Here is a 5,519-nt window from a genome sequence, read left to right as displayed (position 1 = left end):
GGTAAAAAACCCACAGAAACTCCCATGTGAAGCCTGCTGTCTAATAAGTGAAAACCTGGAAAAAGCTTCTTGAAATGTGTTTTGCTGGAAGTTCAGCACCTCCCCATACTTTCTACAGCAGTCAGAGAACAGATTCAGCCTCTTACCTTTGACCACTGGAAGACAGTCCTTAGCAAATCCTACCCTTCATCTTTGATTTCTGGATTAAATAAATCCAGTTCCTCCAGCTTCCTCCGTAGCTCCAGAGTTTTAGACCTCTGGTTGTTCTTTTGGGTCTCCTTTGTTCTCCAGTGTGTCCTTCTCTCCCTCAGTGCATCAATGACTCCCAGATGAAAAGCCTTTTTTTTTTTTTTTTAACAAAGCACCAAGTGGTAAATTGTGGTCCCCTAAAACCTCCACATCAATCTCCGCTGTGCCACCACTGAGCAAATTCCCATTCCTACAAATCCACTCTGGTTTTCCTTGCTTGTCTAGGAGAACCCGATCTACCTCTTCCAGACTTACAGGAAGAAATGCACCAAAAATAAATATTAATTCAACTGCACAAGCTTCTGGAGAGACGAAAGAGATGAGGGATAGGGCTCTGAGGAGCTTTCTTGGTGCATCTCCAGCACCATCCAGGCAAGGATAGATTCGTAACTGCTCAGAAACTGATCCATGAGTCCCTCAAGTGTTATTTTTCCGATCAGTGACCATTTGTGGGGTCGTGCAAGACATTTCCAGCCATCTCCACTTGATGCTGTGTTTCCAGCTCAGTTTTAAGGCTACAGGAAGACCCAAATGTCACATAACTGGGGTGAGACCACCACATGCTTCTGCTCTGCCACCCCATGCTCAGCTTTGCCGTGGCTTCACGACATGGGTGCCACGCTCTACCACAAGTCCAGATTTTAACTTACTGTGCAAAATACACAGTCAGTGAAGAACAAACTGAACACTCCACACACTGGTTGGAGCTTGGCCAAACTGGAATGCAAAGAAAGTGCTTTTAACTGCATTTTACAGAAGGGATTAAGAGAAAAGAGCCCTGATTTACCCCCTTAACTCCAGGCATCTTTTTGATGTGCTTCAATTAGTAGCCTAAAGTGAAGAGCAGCCCTTCTCCCACACATCCCACACTGCTACACACATACATGCACAGACACACACACACAGGTGCCCACCTGAGAGTCAGGGGTGCAGCAGAGACCTGTGCCAGCTCCTGCAGTGAAAACTGATCACCTGGTACTGCTACCTTCCAGTTGTGCTGTTTTCAGCATGGATGCCCTGATGAATCCACTGTCTCAGCCTTCAGCTCTCCCTCTTTCTCTCCCAGCCTTGCACTGTGCCTTCCCCTGTGCTGGCTCCATTCAAACAAGGCACTTGCATGACCCACTGGGTTTTCTGTTGCCTTAGAATCGATTTGAACAGACTGGGGCTTGTTTTCAGCACCAGAACTGTTTGTACTGGGCCATTAGCTGAACACTTTGGGATGTTCACTGGTGGAGTGGAAAAGCTCATTTATTTATTTTATCTTAAAACATCATTAGCATAAGATCCCACAGCTGACTGTGTATGGACTACAAACATGCCGACAGATATCCCAAGAGCTACTCACAATCAAATATCCAGACCCAGGATTAAGTCTGTTCCGTGGGATCTGTATGGAGGATGTAAACAAACAAGCCCTGCCAGTTAGTAAATTATTCCTGTGAACATCCAGAGCACTCTTATTTGACCAATTGACCTTTTCATAAATTCTCTGAGGGTGAATTCCCTGTATTACCAAGGGAGAAAACAAGGTCTTTTTGACCCTACTCCTGGTGAATTACATCCACAGTCTGAGATAGCCCTTGCTGAATCCTGGTGAGACACAGCAGTCTATGATTTGATCCCTGTGGAGGATAGATGAGGTCTCCAAAGAAATTCCCTCTGAGGAGTGAGTAAGGACATCCCTCAGTGAAGATATGAAGAGGATAAAAACTACAGAGGAATGGAGATTGACTGATGGTGTGGGAATAGGAATGCAAAACCAGCAAGAGGAGCACATGTGTTCCTAGACGGCAAAACTGACAGCCCTGGGAATAAATTCCTCTGGCCCCACTCGCTCATGGATGTGCTCAGCTATTCCTCACACTGAACTCCTTGCGTTGTTGCTCACAGTCATTCCACTTAGAAACCACTGAAGCTGGAAATACATCCCCTTAAAGCAAAAAGAATGGACTGTCCTTGTCCTTCGATCTTGGCTTTGTCGGGGAATCTCACAAAACCCAGAGAAATATGAACATAGGACTGTCACATAAATGACTGCACTTTTTTCTTAAATAGAAGGCAAGAGAGGACATCAAGTCTCTCCCACTGCACCTTGATTATATGCAAGAGACTGAGTCTGGATAAAAAAGCTAGAAGGCACAAATGTATCAATATGAGCCTTTACTACAATATCTTTCAAAAAATACCACTGGCACCTAGAAATCAATCAGAAATTATTTTTACTTGCTGTGAGATCATGACAGGAACAGCGAATCATCAATAAATAAGAATGTCAAGTCTACAATAATTTGTAAATTCTACATTGAAAAAGACCCCAGATCTCTACATCACTATGAGCTGCATTATCTTTGTAATGAAGAGATGGATTTGATCAAATTTTAAGACATACTATCTCATGCAATAATGGAAAACAGATTCCATGGCATATTTTCTTCTGGATTACTTCAATTGCTTTCAGAATCTCAGAAGCTATTCCAAACTCAAAAGTTTTGCTTTATGTTTTGTTTTGTTTTGCTTTATTTTATTTATCATTTCAATTATCCCTGGCCAAATTAATCCCTGATCTCAGTCCATTGGCTACAGTTGCCTAAGACGAAGGACTGACTTGGACCTGCAAGACCAACAAAGGGAAGGTTCTAACACAGTAACATCCAGTACTGAGGGCACAAAACCCATTTGAGTCAGTTTCAAGTGCAAGCTAAAACCAGCAAATACAAATTAAAATCTCCCAGGCCAGATTCTCAAGATCAAAACCATTTATTTTAAAAGTTGAAACCAGTCAGGGCCTCCTCCCGGGAGGTACTGAGTGACCCTTAACTCCAATCAAAGTTACCAAGAGTTCAAAGAGCTCTGAAGCCTGCAGGACTGGTGCCTCCAACAGGCTACAGCTCCCAGAGACCAGGTGAAATTGGGCTCAGGGATCACCTTTCCAGTGGATTCCAGTAAACACTAATTAGAATTTACTCAGCAGTTTTTAGGACCAAGTTCCTAGATCCAGAAATACCTGCTCTCCCAGCAGAGGGAACAAGGGACACATATGTTTGGCTTCTGACACACACATTCGGGACAGAGGAATGCCCACGTCTTCCTGTCACGGCCTCTTTGCCAGTTCATAAATTTTTAAAGGAGAATAAACAGTTTTTCACATAATAACATGCTCCTGGCACTGTTTTTGCTCTGTCACAAGGTTAAGAGCATAAACAGCAGTCACTTCAGATATAACACCGAATACAAACTTCTTGTCTTCTCCTGGTCCAACACAATCACAACCTTCTGCATTTTCATTGCCCAGCATCCATCTCTATGGATTATCCTAGGAAAAGCAAATTTTGTGTTACTCTGTTGGAAGGAAAAAAACAGAAAGGGGTTATTAAAGGCACTGGACTCACTTCATCAAATGACAAAGAACTACTGGGTTTTATAAGTAATAACAGAGAATGAGCGACAGCTTTGTGGGCTCTGCAGAGGAGAGCTCCAAGTTAACCAGTGGATAAATTGCCATGCCAGGAAAATAAAACCATTCTGGAAGCTGACACCTGAAAGGCAGACACAGCAGGGGCTTCAAAGGGGGTGAGTTTGCAAGAGACCAGGTTGCCAGTGACACCAAGGCACAAAAAGTGCAACTTGACAACCCAAGGTCTTCATTCAGCCGAGTTCTCAGCTGTGGGTCTTGCTGCCTTTCTGATTTCATGCTAGATTTTACCTTTTAGGGAAGAACTTGGAAAAAATGACCTGAGGGTGCTCTAGGGACTCAGAAAACACATAAACTGTGTTAATCTCATGTCTTGCACCCCCCAAGACTTGATATTCTAGAGCAGCCAATACTGGCCGTGCTGCAGCGTGATGAGAGATGCAGATCCTGCTCAGAATGAGGATGAAGGATTCTCACAGTCTCTTACAGGAATGTAGGAAGGATCAAATGTTCAACATACGCTTTGTCCGCAAGGGAAAGCAGAGCGAAGAATTCTCCGTTCCGCTCCCGGTGGGTTTCAGGCATTAGTCATGGAAGAGGGATGTTGCAGGGCAAGATTTGAGCGGACACTCACACAACACTTGGGAAGGAGTTCCAGAATTGGCTCCATCACGCGAGGCTGCCCAGTGCCTGCACCGGAAAACCTCCCCTCCACCCGACACCGGCGGGCTCTTGCTGCCCTCTCCCGGGATACGACCGGCGGAGCCACCGCCCGGCTCGCCCGGAGCCCGAACCACCGCGGCGAAAATGGCGCGGAGGCTTTTGAGTGTCCCTGTCGCCAGGAGCTGGATTTATGGCGTGCGGCAGCGCCTGCACAACCACAGCCAGGGATTCAGCCCATGCCTGGCGTTCCGTAACAGGGCACAGGACTCACCCGTGACGGGAGATGCCGAAATTCCAACCGGCTCTCGGGATGCCGAAAATACCAGCCGGCTCTCGGGCGCGCTCGTCTCTGCTCCGTCGTAACGAGGGGGCTCATCTTCTCCAGGAATTGCCTCCTTGCTGTCGAAGGCCTGCGGAAGTAAACAAGAGAAGAGGATCACACCGTACCCAATCCAGCGCCACGTTCTGGGCTGATGACCCCGAGGATGGATCTTCTGTCTCTGTGAAGAGGCAGTGGTCTAAGCTCAGAGCCCCAGTTCGGCTGGGATTCGAAGCTCCTGATGCAGCTGCTGCCCCGTTGGGTGGAGGGGAGCCGGGATCATGGCCTCTCTACCACAAAAAAACAAACCTCGCTACCACAAAAAAACCCCACATCAGGTCTTTGGCCTTTCAACATTGCCAAAAACTGTCCGACTTTGTAAACCCTGTGCCAGCTCCGACAGCGGTGGTGCCTTGAAGAGATGACCAAAGTGCTTGTCACAGCATGGAGCTGTGTCAGGGTAGGGTTAGGTTGGATGTCAGTAAAACGTCCTTCCCCCAGAGGGTGATCGGGCACTGCCCAGGCTCCCCATGGAAAGGTCATAACCCCAAGGCTGCCAGAGCTCCAGGAGCGTTTGGACAATGCTCTCAGGCACAGGATGGGATTGTTCGAATGTCCTGTGCAGGGCTAAGAGTTGGTCTCGGTGATCCCTGTGGTCCCTCCCAACTCAGCACATTCTGTGATTTTTTTCTAATATCTGAATCTTCTGTCTCAGCTTAAGGCCATTTCCCCTTGCCTTCTCACTGCAGGCACTGTAGACGAGACAGGTCCCCCACCTCACTACAATCTCCTTCCAGGTAGCTGTAGTTGCCCCAAACCCTCCTCAAGTTGCCCCAAACCCCCGCCCTCTCCCACCGGCTCCCTCCCGCGGCT

The 5,519-nt window shown here is 47.1% G+C and overlaps 1 long non-coding RNA gene across 3 annotated transcripts in view; it reads right to left on the bottom strand.

Annotated features, from left to right (window-relative positions):
* Positions 1–2,395: 2,395 nt before the first annotated feature.
* Positions 2,396–5,519, bottom strand: part of LOC108448082 — a 5,966-nt gene continuing 2,842 nt past the window's right edge. The window contains exons 1-3 of one of the 3 annotated variants that reach the window (XR_001863869.1): positions 5,502–5,519; positions 4,599–4,737; positions 2,396–3,565 (exon numbers count right to left, since the gene is read on the bottom strand). This is a non-coding gene — a long non-coding RNA (uncharacterized LOC108448082). Of the gene's footprint in view, positions 3,566–4,598; positions 5,373–5,501 lie in introns of those variants that run through there. The other 2 variants (XR_001863870.1, XR_001863868.1) reach the window with 2 other exon arrangements.

Source organism: Corvus brachyrhynchos, unplaced genomic scaffold, assembly GCF_000691975.1.
Source record: "Corvus brachyrhynchos isolate BGI_N302 unplaced genomic scaffold, ASM69197v1 scaffold257, whole genome shotgun sequence".
Classification (NCBI taxonomy): domain Eukaryota; kingdom Metazoa; phylum Chordata; class Aves; order Passeriformes; family Corvidae; genus Corvus; species Corvus brachyrhynchos.
The sequence above is the reverse complement of the archived record's forward strand: the minus strand, read 5'-3'. Positions and strand labels throughout refer to the sequence as shown.